At 40.3% G+C, this 10,656-nt stretch overlaps 1 protein-coding gene across 3 annotated transcripts in view; it reads right to left on the reverse strand.

Annotated features, from left to right (window-relative positions):
• The window catches only part of cdk14 (cyclin dependent kinase 14), a 224,408-nt gene that overhangs the window by 157,864 nt on the left and 55,888 nt on the right, over positions 1–10,656 (reverse strand). The window contains exon 1 of one of the 3 annotated variants that reach the window (XM_014010474.1): positions 9,570–9,675. The exons of 1 other annotated variant lie outside the window; for it this stretch is intronic. The gene's annotated coding sequence lies outside the window, so the exon portion shown is untranslated. Of the gene's footprint in view, positions 1–9,547; positions 9,676–10,656 lie in introns of those variants that run through there. One more of the 3 variants, XM_014010473.1, reaches the window with a different exon arrangement.

Below are 10,656 nucleotides of genomic sequence, written 5' to 3' on the forward strand. Positions count from 1 at the left end.
ACCATACACGCAGACTTTCTGTGCATTTATTCCAACGTGTTTCTGCATTCTTGGTAAATCGTGCCACCACAAAGATCTGCCAGAGAGGCAGATCTGACCATTTTTGCAGCACTTCTGATGAATTTCTCGTTAAAAGGACTCACATAATCTTGTCAAGGTTACTTTCAGTTTAATCATCAGATGCTGATAAAAAAAACTCTAAAATGAATAAATAAATAAAAACCTGGCCTTTTTTAAATCACAGAATGAGTCGTTATCAGTCCTTTTCCAACTTTTCTCATGTTTTCTTTAGCCTCACTATCTATCAGTCAGCCACCAAACACTGTTTCCCAACACATTGTGTGTATTTATATTTTTTTTTTTATTGCTGATACAAGAACCAAATATTTCAGTTGTTTAAAATAATCTGTACCCCCTCTGTAACATGGGAACAAAATAATTTACCTCCAAGTCTTTAACTGTGTTAAATCCTCTCATCATAAACAACAAATCCTGAAGGTTTGGGAACATTTGCTCTCTTTTTGCCAAAGTTACCTGGATGGAACCAAATATATTTTAGGCTTGTGAGCTACTGTTTGCACTGTTTCTATTAAAGGAAACTATTTTTCTCACTGCATCTTTGATTAATTTTGTCCAGCTGTAGACTGAAAGTCTCTGTCCAATCAGAGCCAGGTATTGTGTAGTTGGTACTTTTAATCAGTTTTTCAGTTCAATTAACTCAATCCAAGTCTATGGAACAGTCTCAAAACGTCACCAAAATCACTCCGTCCCTCTTAAAATTGTTCAGAAAATCAAATCGTATCGTTCGCTGAATATCGTGATATATATTGTATCATGATCAGAATATTGAATATCGTATCGTGAGATTAGTGTATGGCTACAGCCCTAATACATACATGCACAAACACACTTTGGTCTTTTTTGATACCGTAAATAAATGACCAGACCTCTGACATGGCGTCCTACTTCAGTTATTCCTGGCTACACAACGTCAGTATCACTATCATGATCAAATAGATMCCACTCAACCAGCTGTCTCCCTTCCCAAAACTGAAACACAAAGCTAAAGAGTGGGAAATCAATATCGGACGTTAATWTRGGCCCAGTTTTACATATCAGACTAATACCGATATTTTAAAAATTGACTCATATCAGCCGATACCGATATTAGTGCCAATYTATTGCCAATGTCTCCAATGGGGACAGGGTTTTTGTCACCATAAAAAAACAGTGGGTCCTCGCCAGGCTGTGGGTACTGGGAAAATGGTCAAAAGAATGAAGTGCGCTCCATGGCAACATGAGGATGACCTGTTAAATCTGACTTTCCTGTATAAACACAACAACCCACTAAGACAGGAAATCCCTCGCAGTGATACAGTTACACCTTATTGATTGTGGTTGAAGAACAAAGCTCTTTAATCACAGATATCCCCCCACTYTCATTAAAGCCCCACTAACCCAACACATACAATAACAAACAGCATTGTTTTCTAATTTATTATTTATTTTCTACTGCTGCAGTGACCCCATTAGCCCCCAGGAATCATTTAGCATTCAACTTATGTTATAGCCATCATAAATACTGGAAAGTGTGGGCAGGACCACAGCAGACGGCCCGGCTAATTCAACTATCTCCAGAGGAGTAGTTACTGATGGCATTAGCCTGAATGATGACAAGAACCATGGAGGCCATTAAAGACCAATCAGCCATGGAGCCATGTTGTGTGCCATGTTAACTCAGGGCTATCAGGGATGTTAAGCTGGTCCTGTTCTGGGCTCACCCTCAGTGTGAATGCATTTCCATCACACAAAGACAGAGCAGAGCCATCGGCTGGTCAGGGCTCATCGTTCTGTGTTCAAGATGATGGAGAGACGATACACCAAGAGCAGGCTGGAAAAAACACCTCATCCTCTTTCTATTCACACCGCCTGCAGAGCACCAGGGTTTGTTTCACTCCACCTGCATGTACAATGTGTGTGTGTCTAAACAGATCTGCTACCTCCACAAARACAGCAGCTTCAGCCTTTTGTTGGAGCTTTCTGAAAGTAATCTGAGCTCCAGATGATTAAAGTCAAATAATGAGAGCTGGACACATGAGAAGCTCCGAGACTCACGTTCACACGTCAGGTGTCTTTGTCAAGAATTTATGTTAAAGATTTTATTCATTTGTTTGATTTTAACAAGATATTTTCTATGCTGAATAAAAGTGTATGTTTGAATAAATTATAGCAGTAAACTGACCGGCATGTTGATCAGTGAGGTCATTTATAAAAACACTTCAGCTTCAGGAAATGTCTGGGTTTTTTTACAAAACAGTCTTTTTTTTCTTTTTTGTAATTTTTAAAGCATTTCCTCACAAACATGGTATTTGAAATGTTTCCATCCACAAAGAAGTGCAGAAAATGCCAAAGTGCCACAGGAACTCTGCRCTGAGATCCAGCAGAGACCCCGAAGAAGACTTACAGGAGCTGAAAAAACGGAAAAAGATGAAGAAAAGAACAAAAAACACCACAAAATGGTGATGGGACTCCATCACAATGGTCTGTGTGATGCTGTGGCATTGTAGGGCTGGGCAATATGGCCCCCCAAAAAAAATCTCCAAATTATTTTGATCCCGAATTTGATTTTTGATTTTATTRGATTTTGCTTCCCACTTAACAGAGTGCCTCTGTTTCAAGAGTCAAAACAAATTTGTTGTACTCCTGCTTTTTGTAGCAAGAGCCTTCAAGCAGATTTTGCAGGGAGGTGTTCGTTGCTRCAAGCCCGAGGTTGCAAAACTTAAACAGTTCCAGAAAACTGAAGAAACAGTGTCTTTTTTAAGAAGTTGCTCATCTTTGCTAGCTGCCATATTGTCATGTCATCTACCAAGCATCTTCAGGGACAGGTGGGGTGACCTCTGAACTACTGAAGCCCCAAGAGTGCACTGGTGGGAAAAAAATCTTGATTTTCCCAGAATTAAATCTTTATAGATGGCAAATTCGAATTAATCGATTAAATCGATTTATCGCCCAACACTATGGCATTGAATTAGAAACCTCTTTGCTCTACGTAGCTCACTGCCTGGCTCTGAGCAGTCAAAGGAAAATAAAATTCTTGGGGACCCCTTTATGGATCCTGAGAAGCTCAAAACACTGAGTGTTTCTAACATTGTGTCCTTCATCCGAGGGACGCTAAAGTTTGAGACCAGTGTCTTTTTGGGGAGAGCAATGGACCCACTTATGAAGACCCCAGTCATATGGGTTATTTTTTCCATCCCCACTCACCATAACCATAACCATAACCATACCAAACCAACCCTGATCCCAAAATTGGTGTTTAACCATATTAAGACCAGTCCTTGGTTCCCAAAAAAACTGCTGGCCCTGTCAAGGTAGATTTTTATACTAGAGGATCCTAAAAAAGTAAGCAAAATCAGGTCCACACAGAGGCAGAAACATGCCGGCTTCACCTCTGGTGACGAGTGATAAAATGATAATGCAGTGCAGATTTTGGAACACCTAGTTTCCTGTGTCTTTGAGTTTTGTTGGCTGCCCGTCAAAGCCAATGTGACTTCCCTCTGGACGTTCCTCTCATTAAGTAAGTGGCAGAAAGACGCTAAATAAAGTATGCATTTTGGTGTTTTGCTACTGTGGCATTTTATCATTACAATGTCAGCCTTAAATTATTGTGGAGGAGAAACTTCATTATTTTATGTGAAGGGAAAATGTTTCATCAGCCAACTGATTCCACAAATAAGTTTTGTGACTGCAGCAGAAAATAATGAATTCATCACTTCAGGTTTTTTTCTAGCTAACACACTCAATTATTGAAATAATGGTTGCATTAAAGTTTAAACTTTCAAGCTGTTAACATTTCCACTTTTAAAGTTTTAAAATATAGTTTTCAAAGTTTTTAAGCGCAAATTTGCTCTTGTTCCTCTAATGGATCTATGTTTGTTTTTCTGATCCTGGTTTTATGTTGTGCTGTCTGGTCTGACTGTAACTGCTGGTTTCTACCTCCAAATTGTGAGAAAATTATCAATTTCTTGTTGCAGTTTAACTGAATTCTAAGTGTTTGTGACCAGTGAAACATGCAGCTGAGTTTTGAGTGACTAATTGTTGAAAATCWAATCATGATTTTATGTGCACAGACTGCAAATCTGTATCACCTTCTCCATCAGATCCACCTCCAATGTTTCAGATTCAATTTACTAAAGTGCACTCATCAAGATGTAAACTAGAGACAGGACCAGAAGCTGGAAGCTGAGGCTACAATGTTCAAGCACCTCCTAGTGGCTGGCTGCAGTACTGTTTTTTTTTTTTTTCCTTTATTGACTATATTTCACTCGTTCAGTTTTAATTTAGGCAAAAAGATCTGGTTGTGCCAAAGAAAACTTGGGTTGCTTGGCTCAGAAATATGGTAAAGTGATTTAATTTTCTTAAAAAAATTATTGACAACAAAAATCTAATACCAGTGTAAAACTTTATGTTAACAAGGATGGTAGAAACAAAAGTATTTCTGCATGGGAAACAGCAGAAATTGTACTTCCTCATGCTTTCAGAGGGGATGATGATCAGATTTCAAGGGGAGGGGGGTATTATGCAGAATCAACTTTCATGTTATAAAGTCATTCCCTCATCAAACACATACCCAAAGCGTTGCTTTGAATCATTCATGCATGTTTGAATAATCCTTGAATCTCCTGTGGTAGCCATGTGGCGCTTCCTAAACACTCGCTGATACAAAGCTCCGCCTATTTACACAAAGCTCCTCTCCACAGAGCACCTTTCCACAAGGCATTGTTTGAAAACATGCTGAAGTGGGAGTGTCCGAAATGGTAGGAGGTTCTTGAAGAGACAGAGGCCTATTTCAAGGCATTTAGATCGACTATGATGCAAAGTTAAATTTATTTTTAATCTATACAGTATTTCATAACTACTGAAGGTAAAATAGTTATTTGATTGGGGTAGAGAATGGAACTATGTGCCTAGAAAATACAAAAATTTATTTTTCGCTGAGTTTCAGAGTCCAACAAACCATATCTGTACAGAACAAGTTCAGAGGTGATATTCAGCAGTCAGAACCTAACAAGAACATTTATCAATTTATTTGCGTTCAGCAAACATCCTGTTCCTGTCAGACCTGACACGTATTTAACATATCGAGTCTCTGTCTTTGATCCCGATTCTACAGAACAGAAAGCTCAGATAGAAATGGTCAAATTGGCCAGCTTCCCAGCAGCTCTGGCTTCAGGATAATATACAGTCATTTAGGAGAACGGCCATAATGTGGAAAACTCCTGATGTTATAACTGTTCTCTTCACCAGCAGCCTCCACCCTTCCTCATCCTCAGACACGCTCATATAAGGCTGTGAAACCAGAGACAGGAGGGCAGCCATGTGGGGAAAATACTTTACTGAGCACAACAACTTGTGTCATATAATGCTGAGATGCTGCAAGAATTTTTTTGTCTTTGTCAGGAAAAAGGCTGATCCAAGGATTCATTACAGCTTCTGTTGGTTTTTAGGCCAAAAAAAATGCTCCAGTGAGTTCTCAAAACAGAAATCTGGTTTAAGTCTGGATGGATGGATGGATGGATGGATGGATGGATGGATGGATGGATGGACTAACAGTTTAGATGGATTTCAGATTGGATGATGTGCTTTTATTAATTTTTGATTAATTAAAAAAGAACTTTACTCTTAATAAAAACTAATTTCTTCCTTCTAATGAGGTCTTCTGTCACATTGATTTTATCTTGACATGTCCACAGATGATCTAAGACAAATTGAAGCTCTCCAAAACAAAATCATTGTGTATTTTCTTTCTTCAGAGACATAACTTCACTCTGTAGTTTAAATAAGACCCAGCAGAATTGGACTCTGAACATTGTAGTGGTGACAGGCTGAAACCTCCACCATTAAATCGGCCCAAATGTTCAACACTTTGATTTTCACGCTGTGATGGGAAGCACTGTTAGTAAAACTGACATTTAAACACATTTTCTGCATTAGTTAGGGTCAGTGTAACACAATAATCTTAACAGGAAACAGGATCTCGGTCTAATTAGGCATTCACAGCCTGCTCATTAGCAGAAGTCCTACTTCAGCAGGCACCTTTATTCTGAAGCCACTTGATATGAATCACCATAAACCACTGACTCCATCTCTGGAGATTTGCATCAGAATTAATATCTTAATCTGTTCGTTCAGGTACCAGAAAAGCTGGTACTAAAGTTCTGTATTTACAGATTGATGATGCCAACCATCTACATGAAACATCCTAAAACCTTTTAAGAATTTTTGTGACCTACATGAACAACAGAAGTTAAAGCAAAGTGGTTTAATGAGTACAAAAAGACAGATTTTTGCATCACATTTTAGGACACCTGTCCTGCAGCGACATGAGCTTTCAGAAACAAAGCAAGCATCAAGAACTCCCCTCAGCTGGGTTGACTTGGTCTTCAACTCATTAAATCTGTGACAGACATCTGCTTTGAATCGTTTTATTAAACATGATAAATTTACTCGGTTTAGTGACCCTCGTTTAAAAAGTTTGATATTAGCGTTAGCCTGCCACTTCATTTTCTAAGCCTGTGGTTTATTAAAGAGAAAAATAACAAGTTTGTCCAAAATTGTCATTGACGGACTTTTGACATTTTGTGATTAGTGCTGCATGATGATGACGTATCAAGTGTGCATATGAACCCAGTGGTGGAAGGCGGCGTGGAGCAACTTGTTCCTAGACCAGGTTGTATGGAACTGGTTTGGCTTCTTAAGGTCGGACCTTAAGCAGATCTGAGCCATTTGTAAGGTGCACAACACTACCAACTTGTTTAATCACCGCCCTACAAGACCACCATAAAGCAGAGATGAAAGCCAGAGGATGTGGACTGAGATAATGTGAGTTGTGGTTATCTTGACTGATGATTTGTATAATTTTAGAATATAGTATAACTGATTTACAGTCAAAACATCCTATTACAATTGTCACCTATTAATTAACATATTAATCATTATTGACTAAATTCCATAAATAACAGTGATTAATTATTTTTCCCAGTCCTTTACAGAACTAAAAAGATTGTTGTTTTATTTCACACATGAACTGACCAAAACTTGCTTCTGTTGACTGTGATTCCTCTTCTCTCCAGTTCTAAATACCTCCACRTCTTCAGACTCWCTTCCACCTGCTCCCTACTGTCACCACAGATCACAGTGTTGTTTGTAAACATAACCCACGGGAACTCCTGCCTGACCTCAACAAGACAGGGCTCAGAACTGATCCAAGATGAAATCCCACCTTGAACCCATGTGCTACTCCTCTACCCTCACATACCTCTCCACCACACATGACTTCATCCTAAACTACCAGAGTTCCTCTCTTAGATCCCTTTCATTTAATTTCTCTACATCCATGAAGACAAAGTGCATCWCATTCTGACCTTCTCCAAATGTCTCCATCAATATTCTCAAGTCAAACTKGAGCCACACGACTTTGTAACATCAACAAACAACGCAAGAGTTATCGTCTTTGTCCAAACATTTTTAGTGGCGACACATCATGCTGGTTACGTTGGATACAACAGTGTATATAAGTTGTCACAGACAGTTGGTTTAGTTTGACAAACAAGAACAAACTGAGGATGATGTGTGTGACACAACCCTATACATCCTATTTCCAGGTATTCCATCTTAAAAACAGAAACTTGAAGAGGCACTGTAAAAACGTTGTGCTGAAGACAGCTTAGATCGGACGGATGATTTCTTATTATACTGTCTTTGGAAATGATTGTTATAGAAGCATTTGATGTTTTAGTGTTGGTAGAAGTTTTTTTCTTTCCAATATGTTTAATAGGGCTGTAAAATATATTAAAATGTTGCAATATTAATGTGTGCAACATAAACGTTACAGTAGATGCTGCAGACATAAACTACATACCAATAGTATACAGATTTTGGTAACAAGCTGCRACAGTCATACATGATAATTATCTGACCTGCTTGTTTAGTTCAGTGTCTGACTGGATGCTCCAGTGAAGCATTTTATTTTAGGAACAAAGCAACAGTGCTAGAAGTAAAGTATCGATTGAGTAACTTTAATATCGATACAGTCCGCTATCGATCTAGGACGTTGTTTGCAAACGTTTCTGTGGATTCTCAGTCATCCGGGACATGGAAAACTAAAAGAACAAAGACGAAGCAACTGGACGTCTGTTCTGTAGCTGAAGAGGTGTGGAGCTACAACATTTAAACTGGATGAGACATGAGGGTTTAGACTGAGGTTGCTTTGAAAAGCATCAGGTATGAATCTGTTTTATTATCAGGTTCTAATTAAAAGAAACATGCTACGTAATCATCATATAATGTTTAGGTTCTTACTTGGTAAATACTCTGTAAAGGCACTAGGTATCGGCGAGTACCCACACTGAAGTCGACGTAGTTGTATTCGGTTTGAGAAAAACTGGTGTTGGTGCAAAACCTCACTCTGTTTCCACTGAGTAGCTCCATCAGCTGTGTCCATCATGCTTGTTCRTTTTAATGCCCACTCTACTGTAGAACTGTGACTGTCACATTTCAATGATGTTAAAGTCAGATGAAATGCTACGTGGATGACTCAGACCATTAGGCATGTATCTGATTTAAGTCCATATAGAAAAGTGACCCAGGTCTGATTTATGAAAAATCTTATTTGTGGTGTTTGTAGTGTCATAAAAAAGATCAGGTGTGTGTCCACAGCAGTTAGATTGGGGTCATTTCTGCCTGAAAAGTGAATGTACCCTAATTTTTTTTTAACCATCCTTCCTGAATCCATCTTGTTTTTCCAACAACCTGGCCTCCTGCCTTCCCGAGGAGCTGCATACGGCCCTGCAGAAAGCCTGACTGCGAGTCCACAAGAAACTCTCGCAGATGGCGAAAGACTTGTCACTGTCTCCTCGGTCCTCCCRGCAGAACCCAAACTCCATTCCTGAGGGCTCGGAAAAAGAGGAGCATGTTGCTGATTTGCCCCGAAGCAGGATGACATAGTGTAGGGTGAGCAGGAAAAAAAAATGCTGCAGCAGGGGCATCCCGCTCCATTAGCCCTGAACACGAGCACACATTTCCACACCACAACTAACACACATCCTAATGGAACAGCAGGGGGGGGGGGGGGGGTACTCTGCTGCTGGTCTTTATATAAACTGCAGACACCTTTCCCCCCCTTTTCCCTCCAACTTCCTTCCTATACACGGAGTGTCTCGTCACATCCTATCCACTGAGACACTCAGGTGGACCGGTCCGGTTAGCATGACACCCCGTRGTTAATAAACCCTACACCCATGCAGTCATTCGTCTCCGATTCACATCTGATCTACACGTCCACGCTCGCTGCCATGTCTGCACATCTGCTCATCTCCTCGTACAGTGCTGTGTGTGTCTGGGGAGTACTGTTCATGCTCATCCACACACACACTCACACACGCGCAGAGATGCTAACGTCYGGGCTGTATCCGAAGCAAGGGAGGAAAGGAGATGGGGATCAGGGATGTGGGACAAAAGGAGCAACCAGTCTCACTCTTCCTCTTACCTTCCAAGAGGAAACAGCTCACCTGGATGCCACTGAAGAGCAGACAGAACGCATTCAGGCCAACCTCTCTCCCCGCAAACCAGCTCAAAACATTTCCCTCCCTCCCTCTCTCTTTCTCTCACACACACACTCACACACTCTCCCTTCCCTCCCTCCACAAGCTGGAAATGACAAGATTGTACTATAAGCGTGGGGGGGGATAGGAATCCAAGGCGGCAGGAGATATGAGGCCAAATGTCCTGGGAGATGGAGAGCTAGCGGCTATGACTGGATGCAGGTGGGGGAGTGGGGCGGGGGGCACTGCAGCAGTCAGATGAGAAAAAGAAAAAAGCTTGTTGGTGGCGACTGTCTTCAAACAGGAGAGGCCCCTGTTCTGCTTTAAAAATGGTACAGCCCAGAGGAGTTTAAGGAAGCAGGCAGCTTGTAGAGCAATAGCAGCAGCTATATCAGTTAACTGTAGAGTGATGCAGCCACAACATGATCCTGTCTTCACCTGAGCTCAGCAACACTCACATAACTGAGCCATCAAACCTGGACACTCATTTTGGAGGTGTCTGCTGAAATCAGCCAAGACAGAAAATAATCTGCAGAAACAGAAAGACCTGCAGAAATAACTTTCTTTTATTCAAGAGCTCTGAAAAAATGTAGMCCATTAAAAACTTCCTGTTTACCCCAAGAAATGTGGTCTAAAAAATGTCTCAAATCAAGGAACAACATTAAATCCCTTTAAAATCAGATTTTGTTTTTTTGCTGTGATAATAAAAGTGTTCCTTTTACGTTGTGTTCACTTACAGCTCAAGGTATAAGCAATAATTTTTTCGTACAATGGGTCTCATACAAGAACCATTTGTATGAACAGATTTGTTCTTAAYTTGTGCGTACGAGTGATTTAAGAGAACTTGTGACATTCACCAATTTTCTCGTATTCTTAGAATTTTTTTCAGATACGAACAAAATTCACGAGTGGTCCAGACCTTTGGTATATTTTACGAGCAGTCAGTCTGCTGATATCCAGATGGATTTTCTTCAATAATAACTTCATATTTCATTAGTTTGAAGATATTTCCAGTTCTGAGTGGGGGTGGGGGGGGGGGGGGGGGGGGGGGGGG

The sequence above is a fragment of the Austrofundulus limnaeus genome, unplaced genomic scaffold (assembly GCF_001266775.1).
Source record: "Austrofundulus limnaeus strain Quisiro unplaced genomic scaffold, Austrofundulus_limnaeus-1.0 Scaffold69, whole genome shotgun sequence".
Classification (NCBI taxonomy): domain Eukaryota; kingdom Metazoa; phylum Chordata; class Actinopteri; order Cyprinodontiformes; family Rivulidae; genus Austrofundulus; species Austrofundulus limnaeus.